Below are 26,355 nucleotides of genomic sequence, written 5' to 3'. Positions count from 1 at the left end.
ACCTGAGTTAGTTGCAGCTGAGAGACTGGGACTTGCAGGGTCAATAAGCAGTAGCAACCTTCCTGATGGCCAGGGCAGCAGATGCCCCAGCTCTGAGATGGGCAGCTGTTTTCACATGATCTTCTGAAGATGTGCCACAATGTGTTCAAACATGCAGGAGTCTCAAGAAAAGACTCTACGTATGGCCAGAGTGCACAGGGACCTAGATGTCTAAACACACTAAAGGAAAGTTTTAGTGACTTTTTACCATCAGGACTCTTTTTTCCAATTGCACAGCACAGATCCTCCAACCCCAAATGGCAGAAGCAAAAGGGATGTATGGACTCATATAACTGAAAGACTCATGGGAAGATCCACTTGGATAGGAAGCCAAGACAGAGGTAGAGCTTAATTAGGGACCTAAACCGGGTCACCAGTTTTCTTCTCTCCCCTGTCACTTGGAGCTGTCTTCTTCATACTGGTTCCTTTCCCTGGAGGAATTTCCTCTCAGGTCAAAAGTTGTCTGCATTAACTCAGCTCCTACGTTCTCTCACTACATACGCTCTGGGGAAGAAGAAACATCTTCTTCACAGAAGTCCCTGCAAAAGTCCCATGGTAATCTACTGGGTCACATGCCCATCCCTCAACCAATCGTAGTGGCCCAGAAGGAATGCAGTGTGCTGATTGGACTAGGCCGGCCTCAGGTGCTGTATCCCAGGTCAGCCCCACTGGAACCATGTAAACAGATATGGGAAGTCTATCTGAAAGAGAGATATATCTGAAAGTAGCTGCCACCAGGAAAGGGGAGAATGAACACTGAGGGCCAAAAGGCAGTGAATGTCCACTGCAGGGTCTGTCGAGCTTTTTGCCTGTGTACAAACATGTGGATGAACTACGTGGACTGTTCCAGCCCTTCCTCTGATGCATGCTGCTAGGCATGTATCAAAAAATGAAGCTGAGGAAGCAGGAAAAATGGATGCCCACGACTTTCTATGATTGTGGTGAACTCAAGTTATGTGAAGCTACAGGGCCAAATTCATGCCTTGTACATGGCTGGTACTTGATGTTTATTGGTTCATCATATTTTTACTCTGGAAAAGAGCGTCCTAGAATGTTGCTACTCAAATAGTGGCTGACAGACTAGCAGCAACAACATCACCTAAAAGCTTCTTAGAAATGCAGAATCCTTGACCCCACCCTCGACCTGCTGAATCTAGCTAGTAGCCTGGAACATAGGCATGCTTTTTTTTCCTAAGGCCCCTATAGTAAACATTTCGGCTTTACAGGCCATATGATCTTTATCGACTTCTCAAGTCTGCCTGCTGTTGGAGCTCAAAAGCAAACCATAGACAATGTGTACACGAATGGGGGTGGCTGTGTTCCAACAAATCTTTATTTACAAAAGCAGACTGCAGACCAGATTTGGCCCAGGGGCTGTGGATTGCCAATCCCTGGCCTAAAAAGATCAGATATGTGTCAGGGATTGAAGTCTCCTGGTTCTCACCTCTGCTTTGAGTTTACATATCCAGTTGGATTATTAGAAACTGACTCAAAAATAATCTGCTCATTCATTCATTTCTTCAAAGTGTATGTGATGAGTGTCCACTGTTTGGGAGGCATTTCAGCAACACAAGAGTGATGGAAGGGATCCAGAATTTCCTGAGTACCTGTGACGCAGGGTGCTCTGTGGAGGGCCTGCCCTCTTCCCGGTGTGCAGAGCTGAGGGCTTATGTGCAGTGTGGGGCGTTGCTGTTTGGTCAAAGACCAGTATGTTTGGCATGGGTGCCCTTTGTACCCATCTCCCTGGGGTATAGCAGACCCAGGCTCTGTTCTCGAGAAGAGAGCATCCTGAACTTGTCCAGATGCAGCTGTGAGGTGCAAATTTGCAGGAGAACTAACAGTCCTCCCCCCAGCCCTCCAGTTCCTTTGGATCCACTTTCCTTTGCCCACTACACAGGGACTGCAGGCCACAGGAGGCCTCATGGAGATAAGCCGCACTGTCGCAGGCTGCAGGGTCCCTCTGCAGAGATGCTATTTCTCTTCCCTTTGCACCAAATGTCAGCTCCGCTGCCTCTCCCCAGAAGCTGACGTCTGTGTGCGTTCTTTCGTTTTTCTCTCGAGAGCCCTCCTGTCCAGGACGTTTCTTATTTTACATTTGAAAAAGCAGAGGCTCTGCACAGCGCCCGAGTTACTGGCTGTGCGGCCCCAGATTCTTGCCTTGGGCGTTCTCAACTTCGGCCGCCCAGGGAGGGTGGCGCTCCTTTGTGCTGTCACTCCAGCTGTGCCTGATGCTAGGTGGGTACAACCCACTTCCACCTGAGGAGAAGCAAGTCGTTACTTCACTCTCCCTACATACCAGTTGAAAACTCTTGACTTCACAGATGGAGAAAACAACACACAGGCAAGAAGGACAGTTAGACCAAAGCAGACCAACGGCAGGGTTTACCCTGGACAGAGCAAAGAGTTCAAACCACCAGTGATGTACATTTGCTTGCATCAAAAAAACTTAAAACCACATCCTGAGCCTCACCTTCCCTTCCCTTGCTCAGGGGGTCAGCTCAGACATCCTTGGCCTAGATGCCATGGCCAGTGTGGCATAGATGTTTTCATCAAAAACCACCCCATGTTTATTGAACATCTATTAAGCCTTCTCCAGGGAATCTGCAGAAACATCCTGGCTGGCCTCCCCGGTTCCATGATTACCCCTGGCCACCCCCTCCCCCAATCCATTTTCCACACAGCAGCCTGAGTGGTCTTTTGAAAACATAAATCATATCACTCCTCTGGTCAAAACCTCCAAGGGCTTCCAATTGCACTTAAACTAAAATCCATACCCTTTGCCCGTTTTTCCATTGGGTTGTTTGTCTTTTTTTTTCCCCCTTGGCAGATGGGTAAGAGCTCTTTGTAGATTACAGATATCAGTCATCTGATGCAGACATTTCCCTCAAATATATTGTTTTGTCTTTAGACTTTGTTGATGATATCTTCTGTCTTAAAAGTTTTACATTTTTATATAATCAAATATGTCCAAATTTCTTTTATGGCTTCTGGGTTTCTTGGTTTGATTAAGACAGATGTCCTTAGCATGACTGGTAGTCTGCCTGGATTTTTCTTCCAAGAGATTTTCATGGTTGATACTTTACATTTAGGTTTTTACTCCCCTGGAATTTATTTTTGGATTTGATCAGAGACAGGGATGCTACTTTCATTTGCTCTAGACAACTGACAAAACCATGGCCCGTAGGTCAGCTGTCTGTGTTTGTAAATAAAGTTTTATTGAAACATAATCATGACCACTCATTTACATATTGTCTGTGGCTGCTCTTACACTGTAATGCAGAACTGTATCCTTGTGGCAAACACCATAAGGCCCACAAAACCTAAAATACCTACTAATGACCACCCTTGTGCTAGCTGGCTAGACATTTGTGGCAGCATGATTTGTTAAATAAACTACCTTCTGCCCTCTGAAATGAAATTCTGTCTTTGTCAAATGTGAAATTCTCACACATCCTGGGATCTTTCCCTGGATTTTTCCATTCTGTTCCACTGGCCTCTTTGTCGGTCTCTCTGCCAATACCACTTAGATGTGATTACTGTGACCTTCTCTCTGGCAAGGCATGTTCCTCCTCACAACTCTTATTTTTCATGCTTTTCTTGGCTTTTCTCATGTGATTACCCTTCCATTAGAATTTCAGGTATTTCTATCCATTTCCAAAAGAAAAAATGAGAACTTTGTTGGAATTCCAATTAAAATTACATTAAGTTCATATATATGTTTTAGGAAGAATTGATGCTTTTCTAATAGTAAGTCTTTTTACCTAAGAAGATACCTTTCTATCTTTTCAGTTCTTGTTTGGTTTTTTAATAAGATTTTATAATTTTATTCATATATACCTGTATTAATCAAGGTCTAGTCAGAGCAGAAACCAGGCCAGTAATTTGAACATAGAAATTTTATATAAAGCTTTATTAACTAGTAAAGGGGAATTAACTTTTAAAGAGGTTAAAAGAAGACTGTAAGGAATACAGGGATAGCAAATGCAGGAAATAGCTACTATTTCTAGGACTGAAAGAAAAAACAGAAGGATGGAACAAAGAGCTTGGGAGAGGGACCCCAGAACCCAAGGTGGAAGTTCAGACATCTCTGGAAAGGATGTAACTGGCCACAGGAAAATACAGCTTAAGTCCAAGTTCCTTCCATGTTAAATTTGTCCTTATATATTTTTATGTTTTTTAAAAAGTCTTTGTTATTTTTTCCCATTCTTATTTCCAAGTGCTCATTGTTAGTAGAGAGTAAAGCAGTTGATTTGTGTGCATTTATCTTTACTGTCTTTACTAAATTGCCTCATTTATTTGCCTAGTGTTTCATTAGAGTCTCTTGGGTTTTCTAGGTATTTAGACATATCAGCACAAAAGAGATTATTTTTTTCTCTTTTTCTCAATATTGATACCAATGATTTTCTTTGCTTGCCTCAGAGCACTCACTAATTCCTCAGATAATGTTAACTTTAGCACTTTATGCTACCAGGTATTTTTAAATATTAAATTCCCTCTGTTCTTACCTAATTTTTGTCTCCTACATATGCCCAATTCTGAAAGATGTGTATGGATATCCCCAGCTCTTATTCATTTTTAATTACAATCTTCTATGTTAGTAGCTTTTTTCTTTATATGTTTTGCTGTTATGTTGTATGGTGCATACAGGTTTGTAGATACTGTATCTCCTTTATATACTGGGCTTTTTAACATTATCCTGTCACTCTTCCTTCTATTCTATGCCTTCAACCTTAAATTCTACCTTTTCTAACATCAGTATTGCTATATTTGCTTTTTTTTTTTTTTTTTTTTTTGTCTGATTTCTTTTTACTTGTACTTACCATTTCAACTCTCCTATCTCAGCTTCTCATGGTAGAACCCAATAATGTAGCTCTCACTCTTGCAGTTCTCCAGAAGTGTCCGCAGTAACTGTGTTTTTGGACTGACAGCTCTGGTTGTCTCCAGTGGGTCTCAGTAACAAAGGAGGCTGCAGTCAGTCAGAAGTAAGGACTGCCATGCACTCTGCTCTTTCCACACTAGTTCCCCCCCGTGAAATGGCACTGAAATTAGTGCCCTACTAAGCAGGATAAGTGCTTTAGCGATAGCCCCAGACAAGACCCTAGCCTTTTGTCCATTACTGCCCCAAACATGCCTGATTTAATTTTTGCTCATTTTGACCCATCCTCTTGCTTCATGTGAAGACAAACAATGAGCTGGATACACTTCCTTTCTGTTTATATTAACAGTAACTTCCATATATTGAGTCTGGCTGTGTGGCAGGCACTTTGCATATTCTACACACATTATCTTACTTAATCTGCACAATAGTCCTGGAGAATATATTACTGTCCCTGGTATGCAGACGAAGAAGCTTCTTTCCAATAGGTAGCATGCTTACTTATGGAAACACAGCCTGTAAAGAGCAGAGATGGAACTTGGCATTTATTTCGTTTTACTATGTATTCTGCTTCTCCCTCCTCCAGAGTCCACCAGCCCACAATATAGCCCCAGCCTGTGCTGAGACTGGGGCTGTGGGGTGATAGAGGCAGAAGGCAAAAACATTCCAAAATGACCATTTCACCAACTTTACCAGACTGGCACTGAGGAATGCCACCTCAGCCTCTGTTTGAGCTTAACAACTCTACTCCTCCAAGGCTGAGAAATCATACCTTCTCATTAAATGTCTCAAAGTTCAGTAAAAAATCTCTCATAACAAGGTGTGGGGTTATGCAGATGTAAGAGTGTACAAAATCTGATCTCCCCCACCTTGCCATTGGCAGGTCTTCCTCCACAGGATCTTGGGAATCACACACACACATGTTCTTGGGAGTGTGCCAGACACCGGGGTGAAAGAACTACAAGATGTGCAGTGGAGAGGTTTGCGCACCCCTTAGGACATGTGCCCCCGAAGGAAAGCCTTGAAAAGGTAGTTGGCACGGAGCACAGGGAGGTGCTGCAGTATGTGTCTCAGCAGGTGAGAGACGTGTTCTCCCAGGGGAAGATCTGGGGCATAATGCACATGAGCTGGGCTACAGCAGGAGGAGAAACAAGTGAAAAGAGGGAGCCTGTAAGATAAGAAATAAAAGACAACACATGGAGGGTGAAATATATCACATGGAGAAAGAACAGGGAGCCGATCAAGTCGGTCAAGGACCGTGATACGGGGTCTTTGTGAGAAGGGTTGTGGTAGAAGTTAGTGTGGGCATAACTAGGTGCAGATCATGCTCTGGTGGAAGACTGTGGGCCTCATCTTGTGGGCTGCAGGGAGCATTTGAAAGTATTAGAGCAGGGGTCTCAGGTGTATAATGGTCGCCAAGAAATAGCAGTTTCACAAGGCTTATATCTGGTGGGTCGGAGTGGTGTGAGAGAGAACAGTGTAGTAAGTAGTCAAAGAACAAAAGCAGATGTTTCACAAAAGAAAAACTTTAAAGGGCCAAAAATCATTTGGAAAAAAATGGTTTGTTTTATGTTATTAAGTAAACACAGATTGAAACAACTGTGTTACCCCCAACTTCCTTACCCCCACAATACAAAGAGATTTTAAAGTATGATATTCACTGTTATCAGAGGAAGTGACCTTGACTCTTTCATATCCTGCTATTGGGCATGTAAGATGTTTCAGGAAAGAATTTAGGAGTATGGGCCAAGATTTCCCCAAATGTTCAAACTCCTTGGCCGGTTGTCTGTGTGTGAGTGATTAATCGTGAGGAAATGGTGAGTCTGTGTTCACCAGTTGAGATATGACAGCCCTCACTGCAGCACTGTTTATAATAGCAAAAATAGGAGCAACTTAAATGTTAAGGGTCAGGGGATTAGTTAAATGAGTGATGGCACAGTGATGGTATGTTTATGCAATGCAGTACCCTGTAGCTATTTAAAGTGATGTCGGTGAATAGCAGTTGAGATGGAAAGTGTGTTGGTCCTTTCCTGTTGGTCTCCAGTACCAGTTCTGTCATAAAGCAAGCATCCAATTTCACAAGGATCTGTTTCTGGGCTCTGTGTTCTGCTCCATTGGTCTGTTTGTCTATCTCTGTGCTGATACCACACTGTCTTAATCACTTTAGCTTTATAATAAGTCTTGGCCCATGGCAGGTCTCATTCCCCTGACCCCAGCTGCCATGTGAAGAATAGATTTGGGTGGAGGGAGACCAACTGGGGCACTATTGGAGTAACTGAAAGTAGAGATGGTGGTGGTTTCTGAAAAAAATGGGGTTACTCTCCTGCTCTACAAAGCCCAGGGTATTAAGGGGCACTAGGGAGAACTTCTTATCCCGTGTATTAGCAGTCCAGTAAGATGCCTTAGATTGTGGACCAGCTCCTCTCCTCTCAGACCACTTTCATAATCATCAAGGAAGGAAAATCAGCTGCTGAGCAGAACACTGGATTGAAAGTTCTGTGTCGCCTGGGCCCCCACCACATCTTCCACTTAGGCAACTAGATCCAGAGGAGGCACCCTTTCCTCCCTCGATGACCACGTTCCATCCGTCTCTCCACTGCGTCTTCCAGGAGGTGTGAATCACCTTGTATAGTCACTGCCACTACAAACACCAGGAATGAAGACCTCCCTATCAGCTCAGGTCCGTGGTGAGAGGCGCAGCATTGCTACTCACGCAACAGATGTTAAGAAATCCCAACTGGTGTGCTTGTGCTTTTTTAGAAGAACTAAGAAATGATTTCAGGGGATTTCCTTCCTTCCATGGAAATGAGATGAATTAAAGTTTAACACATAGGTGGAAAGTCTTGCTGACACTGCTGAAAAATTCTGTGGAAGGGCTGGCTGAAGGTCAGACAGAGAAAATGGCCCAGGACCTAAAATAATTTTTCAGGCGTTTTCTACTATATTAAAGAGTTACAACTAGTCAGGGAACAACCTGCTTACATTTGAACCATTCTAGGATTTAAAACTGAACCTCAGTAATTATGATCCAGCAACAACATAGATAACTCATTGGTTTTATACCCACATTAAGGTAAAAAGGCAACTGTCTGTATCTTTAACAAGAAAGAGAGTTCAGCAAGCATCAAACCCCTCGTGATGGAGACACAAACAGCACCTCCTCTGAAGCCTCTGGATCCGAATGCAGATTTACCAGAAATGAAGGGGACAGCCAACTTGAAGAATGCCCACTGGCCAAAGATGACACAATATATTATCAATAATCATAATAACCACAGTGAATTTCACCACTGTGTGACTAAAATGCAAACACAAACACAAGAAGGCAATCAGCAAAATCCAGATTGTTTGAAATTCTTGACGCCACATGACCTGATTTCTTCAAGAACAACAGCAAAAAAAAAAAAAAACTTCCAAGGAGAAGAGATTGAAAGGGAACCCCACTTTTTAAAGAGACTTAAGAAGCCTCTCAAGTAGTCGGATCGTATGGCCTCGTGGGATTCTGATTCAAACTTTTAAAAGGTGAAGTTTGTAGGACAATCAGGGAGATTTAAACACTAACTGGATATTTGAAGATGTTAAAGAAATATTTTCAGGTCTACTAATGGTATTATGGTTAGGTTTGTAAAGTATCTCATTATCTTTTAGAGATGCATACCAAAATAGCTACAGATGAAATGCTAGGTCTGAGAGTTGCTTCAAAATAATAAGGTGTGGAAGAGTGGGGGTAACAGATGAACCCAAATTAGCCCTGAGTTGATCATTGTTGAGGTTAAGTGTTAGGTACATGGAGATTTTTCTTTTTCATAACCAAAACATGTTTAAAGACACAATTTAATATATGATTTAAGTATGACTCAAAACATCTCATTCTTTAAGAATAGCCTAACCTGTGCTCTCATGTTTCACATTTTGTCCCCTTTGGGGCTCCCTTATCTTCTCCATTAACTGATTTCCTTGCTTCTGCTGCCAGAGGTGATTCTGGCCGGCCAGCAGAAGGACCAGAGGAGCTGGCGAGCCTGCTTTCCCCGCCTTACCCTGGGCAGGCTGCATTCTGCTCCTGTTTCATCCCCAGAATATGTGTACTGCACAGCTTTGATTTTGCAGATCCTGTCAATCTCGTGTGCAGTAATAAAATGGAGAGTTTATTTTAGCAGCATTAACTTCATTCGATAGCTTTGTAAGTCACTGTAGTCCAAAGTTAACATGATCATTAATAGTCTGAAGGGTCTGGCTTAAAATTTTCAGTTACACTGTATTGTATTGTATAGGGAAATCGTATATGGTAGTAACGACAGAGATGGAGTTTGTGAAGCTCTCTTTGTAAATTTCTAGACCAAAGACGCATTCAGAGGCATGGCCTGAGGCATCGAAGGAGAATCTCATCATGGACCGCCTCATTTTGTTCTTTGAACACAGACAGTCTTGCGCACCTGTCCTTAGCAGACACTATCCGTTTTACTTTAGTTTTGTCCTCAGCTGTCCGGGTTGATTTTTCTGGCTAACAGGAAGTGAACAGAGAAGTAAACAGGACCAAACCGCGTGGTGCTTCCACAGCCCAGTCGTCTAAGACTCTCTGGGGTCACCCTGAAGGAATCTCTCTTGGACAGGACAGCACTAACAGGACAGTGCCACGTGGGGCCTCTACAACTCCGAGGTCAGTGGGGGAGGGGGTGGAGTGTGTGGGCCATGATCACCTCGTCGGTCTCTCCCAGATTCCTGACTGGACAGCTATGCTTCACCAAAGACAGCACGGCTAAGCCAAGAGGCCACGGGATGAATAGCCCGCCAGCTGGTGAGAAATGGAAGCTGAGAGGCAATCTGACAATTTCCATCTCTTAAATTAAAGAAAATGGATCTGGAGACTTTGGAAACCCCTCGGCTCCACAAATTTAAGTTCCCATGCCCAAGGGTCTCTAATTCTTCACAGTGGAGAAGTTAGAAGCCTCGGGACAGGTGGCAACTACAAGTCTGTCTCTGGATGCTCAAGTCATTAAACTCTGTGAAACCAATTTGACAGCATCCGGGACGTGTTTTGTCATTAGGGGTGGGATTGGCACTGTTATTTATTTTAGCCAGGAAGAGGTGTGTGTGAAGGTGTCTGCACGTGAGGGTGTATGTTTCAGAGGTAGGTGTCACTGAGTTTGTGTGTGTTAGAGATGGGTGTGAGTTTTTTGAGGGTTTCATTACAATTTTTGTTTTGTGTTGTTCCTACTGAAAAAAAATTCCCCCGAATCCCTGAGTTTGATTCCTCTGGAAATTCTGTGCTATTCTCCTGTGTTAATAGGAATCATCCATAGCATCATCTTTCCTCTGAACCATTCTGAGCAGGTCATTCTTAGCAGCCAAACAGAACCATCTCTGAAGTTTACATTCCCTTTTCCTTCTACCTAAAGGAGCAAGTTGTTGTTCTTATCAAACAACAGTTTTATTCCAGGATGCGAGGAATAAAATCTCTGCCTTACTTTCACTAAATTCCAGTTTTTAAAAAAAAAAAGTCTGGCTAATAATTACTTGAACATAAATTATTTAACCATTAATTCTTTATTTGAATTTGGAGGAATTCAGATATGTTTTCTGGCAAGTGCTTCGTCATAAATGATTTGCTTAATTAGCAGTAAGTGTGTTGTTCTTATAATTTCTAATATATAATAAGCAGAAGCCAGCCATTTCTGTTTCATGTGTTCTTTTTAAACCCTTTATCTCTCTTTTTAAAAAATCTTGTTTAATAGATCACAGACATGATCTTTTCAACTGTTTTCAGTAGTTATGCAAAATCTTCACAAAAGTACTGGTGGGTAGACTACAGGGACTTCTCGACTTTAATCAGCCATGAGAGTAGGCAGAATTTAGAAGTCATTTCTCAACTCAGGATCACCTGCAGAAAATGAAAAAGTCCCAGGGAAGACTGCTGAGTCTAAAATGCCATTGTGTACATACACTTTTATGGACTCTGAAAAGCCCTTTGACTTCTTGGAAATAGAAGCTATGTTGGAAGTGGAAAGAGTAGAAAAATTTGTGTGACATGTGCATGTGAACGCAGCACTGATGTTTAGGCTTGAAAAAGAGTGACGAGGTCCAGGAAGGGGGCTGCTCGCCCAGAGGGGCTGGGCTGAGACCGTGAACGGGAGGGAAAGGGCGTCAAGATCAGGGAGGGAGGCTTTGAACTGTTTGCCAGTGACATGGACTTCAGAGCCCCAAGCCAGACAGCAATAAGCCAAGAACTGGAGCAAGGTACGGAAAATGGGCTCAGCATGAGGATGAAGAAACTATGTTTGAAGGAAGCATGATAAAGGATGACTACTGCTCAGGAGAGGCTGTGGGCCCCACTCACGTCCGCTGCAGCAAACCAAGATGGGCAATGCCGGATTGCAGAAGGCACACTGGTTGCTGCTGGCAGGCGGGGCCTTTAGTCCTGCCTCCGGCACTTCTCGCTATGTAACCTCAGGCAGCTCATTTATCTTCTCCGGGCTTCAGGTTCTTCACCTATCGAGCTGGGGTTTGGAATGGCTGACTTGAAGAACCCTTGCAGATGTAACATTCTACAGGTCAACAGCGATGTGTAAGAGGGAAGAGTTTGGCTTTCCAGAAGGAGTCCAATACACAGAATATCATCCCCATAAAGCTTTCTTCCTCTCTTCATTCTGAGGCATCTTTCAGTTCTGGGTAGTCAGCCACCCATGCACCCACGTGGAATGTCCAGAAAATAGGGCCACACCTATTAAGTCTGAGATGGCTGGACAAGGAAAAGGAGGATGACTTGGACTTTCCTGTGGCTAGTGAGCCACAGATAGGTTGAGTTTCAAAGCAGTCAGTACCAGGAGAAAAGAAGCCATCAGTCTCCATCACAGCCCAAGATGGTCCCCCAGCTGGGCCGGGGCAGTGTGCTGTGCGTGGGATGGAACCCTCTTCCAGGTGACCCTATTAACATGGTCATCACCCCGATAGACCCAGCATAAGTATGTGGGGGTGGGATGGAATTACAGCCAGGAAATTTAAGTTGAGCCTGCATCACATTATGGGGTTAGCACGTGGCCTTTACTGGATGCCAGGTAACCACTCCAGGCACCTCTGAGCTTCCTATTTAAGTTCATGTACCACCCAATTAACACCCCATTAATGGCTGCACACAAGCACCAGCTTTGCCTTGTCACCACTACCCTGCAGCTCTTAACTACCCCCAACCTGCCTTCCCATATAATAGAACCTTAATTAATACTCCCATTCAGGCAGAACCCAATCTGTTTAAAAAAAAAAAAAAATCAAATGGCTTTGATGAGAGGATGCATGCGACTTGTCAAATGTAGTCATTCTGTCATTCCCCGAAACAGACACCCAGGTGAGAATGCAGCTAAGTTACAGTGACATGTGCCAGGTGGCATGAAAGCTATCACCATACAATCAGTTTTCAGCCTGGATTTGAAGTATTTCCAAAGAAAGGCTGCTGGGGCATATCTGTTCTCACTGGCACTGGTCTTTTCTGGTTACGTGGCAACCAGAAGATGGAAGGTTGGGGGTGGGAAGCCAGGAGCTCAGTGGGAAAAGTTTGGCCTTGAAGTTACAGTTTCAAGTGAGGAATAATTCCTTGCCTAGTGGCATCAAAGTATTCTTTTGTGTGTCTGAGAGCCATATCGCTGGTAGACTGACCAAGTGATATATGGAAACGATTTCATGGAGCGCTTTTCGAGCGACTTGGAGTTTCAAATGTGCCTTGACTGTCATCTCAGAACCAAGAGAGGGCCATCCAGATCGAAGTAATTAAGCCGGATGTTTCCATGCTCAGGAATCTCTTTTGCTTGGTGTAGCGCATTGCTGCTTGATCCAGGATGTGCTTCTGAATCGCCTGAAGCTTGTTAATAATACAGATGCACAGACTGGAGCTTCTGGGTCTGAATCTTTGAGAGCAGCCAAGATCTGCATTTTTAACAGGCTCACAGGTGGTTCTGCTGCGTGGTTAGGATTGGAAACTACAAACAAGGTGCTTTCCAACTAAGCAGGGACTTTTTCACCCATCATCTCATTTGGTTCTCCCTACAACTATGAGGCGAGAAGGGTCTCCATTTCATTGCTGAAAAATCAGAGAGAGACTCCAAAAACTCCAGCGCTTTGCTGAAGGCCAGAGTCCATAAGTAGCCGAGGCAGCCTGGACTCCCACCACTAGGACTGTCTTCACAGGACCGGCGCCCATGAGCCCATGCTCGGTTTAAAGCTATGCTGCTGCCATCCTGAAATTCTGAAGATGTTTTTAACAAGGGCACCACGTTTTCACTTTGCGCTGGGCCTCATGCAGCCAGTTCTGCTTCGTAGACCAGTGTAGCTCCAGTGGTGGTGTTTCAGCTGCATTGAATCCACACTGGGGATTAGGGGGTGTTTCTCACCAAAGGGAGCCCCCACTCTAGAGTCCTTAGCTTACGTGTGCTGGGAAGACAACCTAGGGGAGAGTCGTAACAGTATGTTATAATACTTCCATTTGCTGAGCACTGTGTGATGAGCATTTCCTAGATCATTTCCCTAACCCTCACAACACCCTAGTGTGATTATTGTCACCATTTTATAAGTGAGGAAACTAAGGGTCAGAGGGGTTAAGTGTAAAAACAGAAGTTGTGTTATGTGTGATTATTTATGTCTACGGTGGCAGTAGACTCTAGGCTCAAATCTCGGCTCTGCCATTTATCAGCTGTGTGACGTGAGGCAAGTTACTTGACATGTCTGAATTTCAGTTTCTCAGCCAGTAAAATGGGGGTGATGACAATTGCTTCAGAGAATTGTTCTGAGCATTAGACGAATTAATATGGACAAAGTGCCCAGCACATAATAGATACTCAATGAACGTTGGTGCCTTTAACAACCTTTGCACTCAAGAATATTACCAGTTACATACCGAAATAGGTATTTAAATGGTACCTTACTTAAGGATCTGAAGTGTTTTCACAGCATAGGATAATATAGTCAAGGTGCAATTAGCCATACATTATAATATTTTTAAGTGATTCAAGTGACACTTCTTATGTCTAAGTGTAATCTTTCCCACTTTAGCATTTATCATAGTTTAATAACTGCTGAATGCTGTTGAATTAAAATACTGTTCTGTCTGGGGACACATTGACCCTTCGCATGGTTAAAGCTCATCCAAAGCTCAGCTAGAGCCTAAAAAAAAGCTCACCAGAGCAACTGACTCGCATGCTCTTCAGAGACAAGAAAATGCCATCAGTAAAATGGAGAAGCCTCTGACCTTTGGGAGAAGCCAGGAGAAACCACCCACATGAGGAAAAGGCATAGACTAGGGGCTTATAATGATGATATCTCTATAACATTTTACAGGGTTTTTTTTTTTGCATTTTTTCCATATTTCATAAGCTCATTTGATCCACCCAACAACCTGTGCGGTAGAAAGGGGAAGTGACGTTAAGGCCTTCTTTCATTATCTCCTCCACGTATACCCACCAGAGTGTACCTGCTCTGTGCTGATATACTATATTGGTGCTGTACATAATTCATTTGCAGAGTTTTCCTACAACCTGCACGGTAAGTAATACTCCCATTCTACAGATGAGGTGTGGTGGATAGAACTAATTGGCTTGGTGGTGGAGGATTTAAACCCAGGTTGGGCTCCATTTAAGCCCCTTTCATTGTTCCCCTTCCTACAGCCATATGTTCTTTGTGCTCTTCCATGAAGAGGAAGGGGGGGGGGCGGTCAGTAAATACTTAGTGAACAGAGGAAAGTGAGCTGCATCAGAGGAACACCAGAATGTTGTGATGACTTCATGTACTGGCATGAACACATGACCCAGTCAAATGTACCATTGTTTTGAATTATTCAAAGGCTGTAAAACATTTGTTCTCCTAAGCAGCCATTTTTCTTTTCTTTATTGAACCCTGTTCGTCTCCGTCTCACCGTGAAATGCGCCAGCCTGATTTAAGGGGCGTGTGGGCTTCCAGGCAGTTCGCCATCTTGATTCAGCAGTCTCGTGGGTTCACCTTCTGTCTTGTGTATCTGACTTGGCTCCAAAGCCATGGAATTCAGTTCTCCCAGTAACCAGTCACTGGGCAGGAACTTGATATTTTATAAAGAAGGCAATGAAAAAAATCTCTTTGCTCTTTAGAAGAGTTCCTGATGAGCTCTTCGAAACCTGGGATGCTATGTGATCATTGCATCCTGGGTGAGAGAGAAGGTGTGTGCAGGTGTGTGTACACACACTCATTCTCACCACTGAACACAGAAGAGGGAAGGCATGGGTCCCACAGGGAAATTATTCATGATGTGAGCTCCCAAAACTAGGTAGCTCCCAAAACTAGGTCCTCTGAATGTTGGGTGACAGATGTTAGACAAGAACCCTTTTCAGCTCTCTCAGAGAACTTTAGAATCCCAACTAAAACAGAAGCTAGTTTGTGATACAGTGACTTGAACGGCACTCTCTGGTCTTGACATAGTCATAGAGCCCTCAGAGAAAGAGTGAAATCTTGAAGCTCTCGCCTCATCCTAGAAAAAAACCCACACATACAGTGCACACACACAAATTTTGTAAGCCATATCAAGTGATTAGTGAAATCTGTGAATTGTCCTTTAGAACCACTGCTCTGTAGAATTTCTTTCCTGTCTCAAAACCATCTCTAAAACCAATATCTTTCTCTTTCCATCCATCTCTTTCTATCAATTCTTCCACTTAGGAGTCAAAATAGAGCAGGATTTTATTTTTCTCTAGTTTTTTTTTCTCCCCACTGTGTTAGATCAGAAGCTCTTTTCCATGTTGCTACAAAATCTTCCTAATGATCATTTTTAATGGCTGCAAAATATCCCATCTAATAGGTGTCTCAGAGTTTTCTCAAGTGCTCCCTTATTGGTAGACTCTACAATGGTTTCCAAATTTTTGCTATTTTTACCAACATTTCAGCAAATAATTTGCCATCAGCATTCCCCGTTCCCCACTTCAGCTGCCAAACCTTTTCCATTCTCTTGGAGTATCATGGTGGTCATTTTCTTTTACTGTTCTTCCTGCCTGACCAGAAAGAAAGCAGTGCCTTTTGTCTATTCCTTCTCAGTGGGATGCTCGCTCCTCTCCCATCTGGCCCCCACCAGTTTTTCCTGTTTATCTCTTATACCTTTCGCTTTCCCCTTTCACCTATCATGCTCAGGTCCGCCTCATCTTGATGTATCTCTCTTGAAACCATGAATTTTTATGTGCTGATTCCTCTGCCTGGAATATTCTTTCTTCCCATATGCACTTAGGAATTTCCCCCCAGCGGTAGAACTGAGAAAAGATGCTGCTTCACCAGATGACTCCAAGGTAGGAAGGGGGAGGATGTAGATTTCTGTAAGGACTGGATATTGCCGTAAGCTGGGGGCCAGAGGGCTGATCAGCTCTGTGCCATTTTTAAGGACTTCAGTCTCTGCAGAGGTGGAGATGTTGGGAGTCTTGGTAAGTCCATGAAGCAGAACAGTGTCCTGGAGAGACCACAGTGTTTAGAATTGGGCTGACATTGAATCTAGTCTCAGCCCTGCCAGTTTCTAACTCCGTGACCTTATCCATGTTGCTAAACACCAGTTTTCATCTGTAAAAGTATTAATGAGCTATTGTTTGGCCTGGTACATATCGCCATAGCTAGTGTTTTATACGTGGTTTCTCTCCTCTGTTGCAAACTTTCGGACCCCAGCAATGTTTAGCTTCATGCTTGGCTCAGAGGAAACGCTCAATAAATATTCGTTGAATGAATAAACATTGACTGATTGCTCCAAGGTGTGGGCACCAGCGTTCATCTGCGTCCCTGCTTATCCCAGCCTGGGCAGCTGAACAGGCAGTTCCTGCTGCAGCCCAGGGCGATCTCTATGTGAAGCAGAAGAGTCTGTGATCAGGGCTCCCCAGGCAGCCAGGCAGCAGCTGTCTCCAGAGAGAGTGATGGCACCGTGCCAAGTACCCATGGCCTCTCCACAGAGGCGCAACAATAATTATGGTCCCTCATGTTCCTTCTGGAGAGTGCCCCTCTCCTTGGAACATGTGGCACTTCACAGACATCATCTCAGGGATCGTTGCCACACGCCTGTGAGGGAGGAAGCAACCACACGGCTTGCCGCCAGCCCTGTGGGCACATGGCGAATGAGGGTTGATGATGAGAAAGGGTCGGGGGGGTGGAGGAGGTGCACGTGTTCATTCTACAGGTGGAAAGACAGCTGAGAAAGGTTTCAGTGGCTTGCCTGCCATCAGTGGGGCTTAGGGAACAAATCCAGGATCTCTCTTTGGTCTGGGTACATCTGGGCAGTTCTGAAGGCTGGGGTCAGGCTCAGCTGATCTTGGCTGGGACTCACGCATCCTCCTGCAGTCTGTGAGACTCTGTAAGTGGAAAGATGCCTACCCAGTGGCAACTGTGAGTTGGGGAACAGAGGGACATAAAACCCCACAGCCCCAGAGTGCTCACAAATTCACAGTACAAGTCCATAAATGTCATGAAACTCAGTCCCAAGCCTTTAAAACCACACAGAAGAAGAATGTCCTACATCTCACAGGCCCAGGTTGGGATGACATTTTGCCAAGCTGTGTGCTGTGCCCAGTTCCCCGGCCATGTCCCAACCAGACTCCCCTGTGATAGCTCCCTGCGCTTGTCCTTTGTGATACTTGGCTAATTTGTAATTATTGGGTTTATTAGCATGATTATACATATAATTATACATAGAGCCTCCTTGACCAGACTGAAAGCTCTGTGGGGTCAGAGAGTATTTTGTCTAGTTCATCATATATATATATATATCTCCACTACTGAGCACACAGTGCTCCATAAATACTTGTTGAATGGATGAATAGATTATATTATTTAAATGAATAGGAAAAAATAAGCCAACAAAAGTCAAGTTACAGGAAGGAAACACCTTATACCAGGAGCAGATGGCCTGTATGTGTTACGCGTATACCCCACCCCACCATAGCCCTATCTACCGTTATAAAATGAAATTGGTTATTTTCTGTGTTACAGGGAATTAATGGTATAAGTTTGTACAGCTCTGTGAGGCCAGGGATGTTATCTCTCTTGCTTTTCCCTTGTATTCTGGGGGCTAGCCTAGTGCATAGCACAGATTAGGTACTAAGTAAATATTTGTTGAAGGGTGAATGGAAGGAGCTTGCAGATGCTTTAAAATCCATCAATCCATGCTCCATTAAGAATACTGGATAATTAAGACATAGTCTAATTGAGTTTTTCTCTTTTTTATTTATCTTGTATTTATCATTATTCTTTGCCTCATTCAGAAAAAAAAAATTGAGGTGCCAGCAAAATAAGTCTATTTCACATCATTCTTCTACTCAGGAAATATTTATTAAGTGCCTACTCTGTGCTATGCACAGGGTTAGACAATGAAAATACAGTGGGAGAAAAGACAGTTCCCAGTGCCTGTCTTCATAGATCTTAAAGTACTGAAAACATGTTGGCTAAGCAAGTCAATAGAATTTGGAGCAGTGTTCAAGGTATGTAACAGTTGACGTCTGCTGTATAACATAGCACCCCAAAACTTTGTATTTTAAAACAGCCACTGTTTATTTAATTCATGACTCTGTGGGTCAGCCATCTGATCTGGGCTTATCTGGCAATACTACTGATCTGGCTCAGACTCAGCTGATCTTGGCCGGGACTCATCTGAGCATCCACAGTGAGCTGCTAGGTTGGCTAGGGGCTGGCTGGGTGTCTGCTGGGCTGCCTTGTTTCTCTTCCACCTGGCCTCATCCTCCAGGAGGCTAGCTGAGACTTATTATTCACATGGAGGTGTCATAGCTTCAAGAACTTGATAGTAGAGGCTTCAAGATCTCTTAAGGTCTAGCTACTGGAACTCACATGATGTCACTTCTGCTGCATTCTGTTAGTCCAAGAAATGCACAAGACCAGCCCAGGTCCAAGTGGTGGAAAAATGGATTCCACCTCTTGCTAGAATGAGTTATAAAGTATTGTGATCATTTTTTAAACCTACCACAACATATTTTATTGTGATAAAAAAGCACATAACATAAAATTTACCATCTTAACTATTTTTAAGGGTACGGTTCATTGGTGTTAAATATTCATAATGTTGTGCAGCCATAAGCACCATCCACCTCCAGAACTCTTTTTATCTTGTAAAACTGAAACTATACCCGTTAAACAGTGACTCCCCATTTTCTCCTCCCTGCCCTCCACAATCATCATTCTACCTTCTGCTCTATGATCTTTGTAAGTTACTCACATATGTAGAATCATGCTGTAATTATCCTTTTTGTGACTGGCTTATTTCACTTAACATAATGTCCAGTCCATCCATATTGTAGCATTTGTCAGAATTTCTTTTGTTTTGAAGGCTGAATAATATTTCACCGTATGTAAGTACTTATCCATTCTTCATTGTCAGATACTTGGTTTGCTCCCACATCTTGGCTGTTGGTAATCATGCTGCTATGAACAAGGGTGTACTAATGTCTCTGTGAGTTCCTGCTTTCAATTCTTTTGGACTACCACAACATATTTACCCAAACAGGTTTAAGTCTTTTTACATTACTTTACTAGTTCTCACTTGGATATAAACTCAGCATGATACCTAAAGAAATACAGAGTTGCTGAGAATTTTATTTGACAACCCTTTGTTACCTGTTTTAGACTCCTTAATTCTGAGAGCCTGTGTGCCTTCCCCCTAGGCCCATGCTAGGGCGATGCTGTTGTTCATTTTTACCTGCAGGAGTCAAAGATGACTTCACCACTGTGAACTCATGTGGGCAGTATCACTGGGTAGTGGTCAAAGGCTCTATCTGTCCCACAAAATCTCACATCAGGCAAAACATCTAGGTCATATTCTAGGTACTGAAATGTTAGATGAATTCATCCATGGCTCTGGATGCTTTTATGTGACTCATTTGTAGAATATTCAGTGATCCTTCAAAACACTCTGTGAAGTGTGTGCCCTGTGTGTCTGGTAAGGCCTAACACCCGATAGACACTCCTTCTGTAAATTGGATGCACTGGCACCCTCGAGCTGGTGCCAAGGTGTGAATTAGATAGAGACACTTTTGACTGTTCCTCTGGCCTCCTGACTCTGTTCCTGGGCCATCCTATGGCCAACCAGGCAGCACACCTGACCTTAACTACCCACCAATGGAAAGATTCCAAAGTAGGTAACAGTGGGGAAGTACAGTGGCTCCTGCATCCTATTTGAAAACTGACAAAACCCAGAGCTCCCAGAGATCTGAGCTCTTGCTGATTCCTCTCCTAGGATGCAGATCATCCTTAGGTAGAGAGTCTGGTAGAAACAAAGATCCTGGGGAAGCAAGGAAGGCAAGATAGGAAGTTACACCATTTTGCTTGCTATAATTCTCCCAAATCATGGTGAAACAAGTTGTCTGGGAGAGAGTTCCCCTCCATGAGGATATGGAAAATGAAAGTTGCCTACCAAGCCCCTCTGGGAGCATGTCCTTCTCTCAAGATGCTTAGAAAGGGAATCCACACTTTGATTTAGGTTGCTACAAGCACAGATACAGAGGGATGGGCAACAGGGTTAGGGGAAGGATGATTTCTTTTGTTTCAGAGTCAGTATCTAAGGGGTGAATCCCTCCTGTTGACCAAGCTGTTGCCACGTGTTGTGGGGGAGAACTGTCACCTTCATCTTCAAATAAATAAAGGTGGTCACTTCAGTACCTCCCTAAAGTTGCAGCAGAAAGTAGTCTCAAAACCCAATATGTTATCTATGAGTATATATCTGTGTATATAATGATTAAAAAAAATATTTTGATGGATGGATGCCAAACCCCTAGATTGCTTACCTTTACAAAGGGGGAAGGAGGCCAGAATTGGGGGTGATAATCAAAGAGAACTTCAGCTTTATCTCCAGTATCCTATTTTTTAAAAAAGAAAAAGAATGGATTCTTACATATCTTACGTAATTAAAAATTGAATTTGAAAGGGAAAATAAGGAAAGTCACTTCTGTTACCTACTTTTGTAGGGCCAGTCTCCTCAAGACCTACTGGCTTAAAACCACAACCATGTATCATTTCTCGTGATTCTAGCTGGGCAATTTCACTGCGTGTGTGAGAGCTGTGAGCTGGGCTGGAGCTCTGGGGTCTCTGTCCTCATTCTCGCTCTCTTCACGCAAGCCCGAGCTTCCTTACTGGATCATTAGTTGCTGGCTTCTAAGGGAACAAGCCCAAGGGGCAGCCCTTGTCAGCTTCTACTTGCAGGGAGGGCTAATGTCCCATTGGCCAGAGCATGTCATGTGACATCAAGGTGGCATTGTGGGAGGAGCAAACACAACTAGGAATCCCAGGTGGTGCGGTTCATTGGGGTCCACTGATGGGACCACCTGCCACAGTCCTTCAGTTATTCCAGGGCACACAGTTCTCCTGGGGACGGGGCTCAGGCACGAGATGTGGCAGCTGCGGGCGCTTTCCCGGATTTGATGAGCTTTCCTAGATCTCACTCTCAAAATTCCAAAACTACCCATCTTTCCTCATTGGCTCTTATACTTTTTTTTTTTTTTTTTTTGCTTTTCCATTGTCTCTTCCTTTCTCTTTTTCTGTCTCTCCTCCATTTTTTTAAATTGTCTGTTTTGAGGATTATTTTTAAGGGGCTGGTTAGGGGCTCATGATCCTCCATTGCTTTCTTTTGCATTATTACGTGAACTATCCCATCAGGAAAATAGAAAAACCAATTGAGGCAGCTTGTACAGATTTAGTAAAAGGGACAGCTTGGAATTCTAAGTCCCACATCAGCACATATGATTCTCAGTCATTCAGCATTTATTCAGCACCTAGACACGAGACATTGCCGCTCATATGTGAAGGCTGTTTTCTCAGGGGTTGACACTGCCATCTCTGGAAATGGACAGCCTAGCTTCAAATGCCAGCTTCACACTGTATAATCTTCAGCGAGCTTCTATGCCTCAGTTTCCTCATTGTGTCGTTGTGAGGATTAACTTAGTCCATTAGCTCATGTAAGATGATCTGTTGTTATTATTATTAGTCATCATTGTCATCAGCATCGTCATCATTATCGTCATTTGTATTTTGCTTTCTTCTCTCAACAACCTCATGCTACAGATATTAGTTCTCTCCTTGTACCTATCAGGAACCTGAAGAACAGAGAGGCTGAGTAACTAACCCAAAGCTACACAGCTAATGACAGATAAAACCAGGGTTTAAACTGACATCTGACTTCAAACTGTGCACTTGGTCACTATGTGATATCTTACTCAAGTTTATAGCCCCTCAAACAACGCAGATTCTGGTGGTTGATCCTTATTTAGTTTTCTACCAATAGTTGTTTGATCATTTTAAAAAATCCCATCTAACAAGACCTGCCCCATGATCAATACCCATCCACACTGAATCTTTAATGCCCTGTCTTATCAAATTAGCAGCTTCTACCACAACTCAGGGCAGAAATCAATGTTCTCTTGACCTTAAACATGCACCAACTTGCAAACACTCATGCCTCGGGGCTTTGGTGGCTTGTGGGTGAAGGGAGCCACTCTCAGACACCTCCGCTTCAACCCAGAAAGAACACAGATCCGGATGAGCCGCGCTAGCACAGGCCCAGCAGTCATCCAGGCTTTTCATCCCTCCCATCCCAGGACCTGGGGTGTCTCCATGTATCCCCAGCACACAGCCAGGCAGCCTCTGGTCTCCAGTTTCTCCTTAACTTAACTGTAGTCACATGAGGGCTCTCTGCCTCCAGGATTTCCCCTCTCTAAACCCTCCAGTCCTCCGTACTTCAAACAAATTATTTAGCCAGCCATAGAGTTTTCCCTCATCCTGCAGTGTCTGATCTAACGCTTGTCACTAGGGTACACATCTCTGCATGCTTTAGTGTCATTTTCTTCCCAGTATTCATCCTCCACTCCAGCAAAGCCCCACGCTCTCCTAGTCTCCCAGTTTGCTCTAAACTTCTGTGCTCGCCCGGAGCCCTTTGCTGAAATTCCCCATTCGTGCCTTGTTGAAGTTTCATTGGGAAACATTCCAGAAGAGTCCAGCCCATTTTTCCCCTTACCTCCTCTAAACTCCTTCAGTTTTTTGAGTCTCCAAAACACGATTTAACGCTTTATTGTCTATTACTTTGTGTTGTTTTCCTTCATGAGCTGCGGCATCTCCTGAGGCAGAAAGCAGTATCCTCAATTTCCAAAAATTATATTATACCTTCTTTTAAGATCTTTATAAGAATAATAATAGTTAGCATTTATTAAGTGCTTACTAGGTACCAGGTAGTGTTTTAAGCAATTTCCAAGTGTTAGCTTTTTAATCCTCACGGCCACTTTATAAGGTGACTCTTTAATATCTACATTTTACAGAAGACTTGAAACCTAGGGGCCACATATCGGCACCAGGTCATTGAGGTGGCCCGTGCTGGGGCCAGAATTGAAATCCTGGTAGACAATCAGAGTGTGTGCTCTCAGCCACTAGGCCCTCCACAGCTTAACACAGTCTTGTTTTATAATCAATACTGTTGTGAATTGTTCCCAAAAGCATGTACTGTAACTGACTCTGTGGAGGGACCGCATGTAATATCATCTGAGTTCATTTCTTGTTGCTACTTGCAAATTCCCCCCAAACGAAGTGGCTTGAAACAATATTTATCATCTTCACTTCTACGGGTCAGGGCTCCTGGCACAGCTTAGCTGGTGCCTCTGGCTCTGGGTCTCTCACAGGCCTGTCAGTCATCTCAAGATTTGACTGGAGAAGGGTCCTCTTCAAGTTCACATACCAGGCTGTTGCAAGATTCATTTCCTTGTGGGCTGGAGGCTGCCCTCAGCGCCTTGCCACTAGCCTCCTCATAGTGCATTGTACAACATGGCAATCTGCTTTATCAGAGCACGCCAGGGGGACGGGCCAGAGACACAGGGAGAATGCAAGCAAAATGAGTGTGCAGTCTTTGTAACTTAATCCTGGAAGTGAAGTCCCATCGCTTTTTCCTGGTCACTAGAAGCAAGTTGCTAGGTCCAGTCCACACTTGGGGGAGGGGACCACACGGAGCTGTGAATACCAGGAGATGGAGATCACTAGCAGCCATTTGGCCTCCCTAAAAGGCATTTAAGTTGGCCTCTGATGGATGAATAACAGTTGGCCAAGATGCATGGGGTGGGGTACCCAGACAGAGGGAAGAGAGATCATGGGAGGCCCTGGAAGGAGCTGGGTTTTTTTCCAAGGAACAGCAAGATGCTTCATAAGGCTGGAGGGAATGGAGCAGGAGAAAGAGACCCACAATGAACCCGGGGCAGGTCCAGAAACTTGCTCCTTCTCCTGAGAGCAGGGAGAAGTCCCTGAAGATTTCAAGGAGTGGGATGTGGGACTGGAGAACATGTTAGAAGAGTCGAGAATGGCAGAGGACCACAGGCTGGAGGCTGTGTCACATGGAGAGGGAGACATGTGATGTGCTTGAGAAACAATTTGGATGAAGAATCGACTCTGTTAATCTGCTGCCCAGGCCAATGCCTATTCAATTTCCTAAGTATTAAAAAGTTCCTGCCAGCTGAGACCTGATCCTTTCTACCCTTCTGTCTGCCAGTCCCAGGTGGAACTGTCATTCTCAGGCTCCTTTTAGAACCTGGGAAAAAGGGAGCCTTTTAGAGTAAACCCTCTCACTTCCTGGCAGAACCGCCTGGTATTGGACTGTGTGTGTGTTCTCCACATGTGGGCCTCCAATGATGTCTCTCTTTCTCTCTCTCTGTCTCTCTCTCTCTTTCTCAGTTCTAGAAGGTTCTGGCCTTTCCTCTACTCTTCTGACTTGCCATCTAAGATACCCCAGGCCACTTCCAAAAGTCTTTACCGTGTGTTCCCTTCCAGAAGTCTTTACTATTGCTTTATTGCTTTTCTATTCCTGTTTCTTGTCTTAGTTTGGGTTTTCCCAGAAAGAGAACCAGAGAGAAAATTTTGAGAAGTCGTCTATTTGGGAGGTGATCCCAGGAAACTCGTAAGAGGGTGGGGAAGGGGAAGGAGCCCATAAAACGTGTATTGTCAAGGACATCTCCACTGTGGACAGCTGGAGCTTTGCCCTGCAGGGCCACTCTGAGAGACCGTGCATGTCGGACACAGTCATCCTTCCCAAGGGAGAAAGCCCTTCCATCACTGTTGACTGCTTCTCGCCCTGTGGACTCTCTGGCAAGTCCCAGCATAGCCTGGTAGACACCCACAGCCAGAAAAGAAAGCCCTCAGGAGGGGGTCACCAGGGTTTGCAGCCAGCAGTTCTCATGCGTAGGGTGAGTATTGAGAGGACATGAGAGGAAAACCTAATGTAGTAATAATAACTAAAATACTTTTTCTAATTAGTCAAGTTCATCCTCACAGATGTGCTAGTTCAGGCCTTGATACATGAAAGGGCTCAACAAATGTTAATTAAATTGGTTACTGTTGCCCCTGAGTTATCCAAGGTCATTCAGCTTGTAAGTGTCAGAGGGGAGGCTCCCACCAGGTCATTGGTGCTGAGCCCATTGGTCTTTAGACTGTAGAACAAGGAACGTGTCACTTCAGCGAGAGGCCCCACTTCAGCTGTTGAGACAAGTTGAGGAGAAAGGTGGGCTTGGCCAACACCACCGTCTTGCCCTGGGTCAGTCCAATTAGCAGAGTCTGTCTGATAAAATTATGTAGAAGAAGACCCCAGAACGACCTCTGGGGATGTGTATTAGAAGGCAGGAAGAACAAATGAAGATAATAAAGAGTATATACCAACTGTCTGTGTCCAGCCCAAAATACCAGATTGAAGAACAATCATTTATACACTGTCTTGCAGTTTGCTTCTAGAGACCAAGCTAAGTTATACGAGTGAGTGGCGGGGGGTAGAATCCAACCTTTCAGAAAAGGTCCATTCACGTAAAAACAAATTGATTCCTTGGTCGTATCTGTTCTAGGCCATAATCTCTTCTTTTGTTCTGGTGCCTTGGTGTTATTTCAGACATGTGGGTCTCTAGGGTAGATTCTAAGCAGAATGGCAACTGTGGAGCAAAACGGTTGCTGGAGGGGCAAAGGGGAATGCAGAGGAGGAAGACCGTGGACTTGGGAAGGACAGTGGCTCTGCTCTCTGTGTAGCCATCTGCATGACCCTGAGTAGGAGAGCCGGGGGAATGCACGTAACATGGGCTACCCCTGTTGTGTGTCAGGCACTGTCCCTGGTGCCTTTGTGATCTATTGCAGTGCTTTTTACAACTATTTACCAAATGTACAGGAAGTGGATTTTTAAATAATTTTCTGCACAGACCGATGTGGACTGTGTGATGAAGCAGAGCTCCCCAGCTCCTGCCCCATTACTCAGCACCCCTGTATAGGAAGCAGTAGCCCGAGAACATTTCACTACATGTGTCTTTTCTGCACCAAGTGAAGGGAAGTGAAGGAGTCTGTTACTTGGGAGAAGGACTCTTCACCGTCTGCAAAGCAGTGGGACGCTATCTGGTTCTGGCCAGAGAGTTAGCAAAACCCAGATGGAATTTTTTTTAAGCCAGGATTCCTTTTTATTA

The sequence above is a fragment of the Camelus bactrianus genome, chromosome 9 (assembly GCF_048773025.1).
Source record: "Camelus bactrianus isolate YW-2024 breed Bactrian camel chromosome 9, ASM4877302v1, whole genome shotgun sequence".
Classification (NCBI taxonomy): Eukaryota; Metazoa; Chordata; class Mammalia; order Artiodactyla; family Camelidae; genus Camelus; species Camelus bactrianus.
This window is presented reverse-complemented; position numbering follows the sequence as displayed.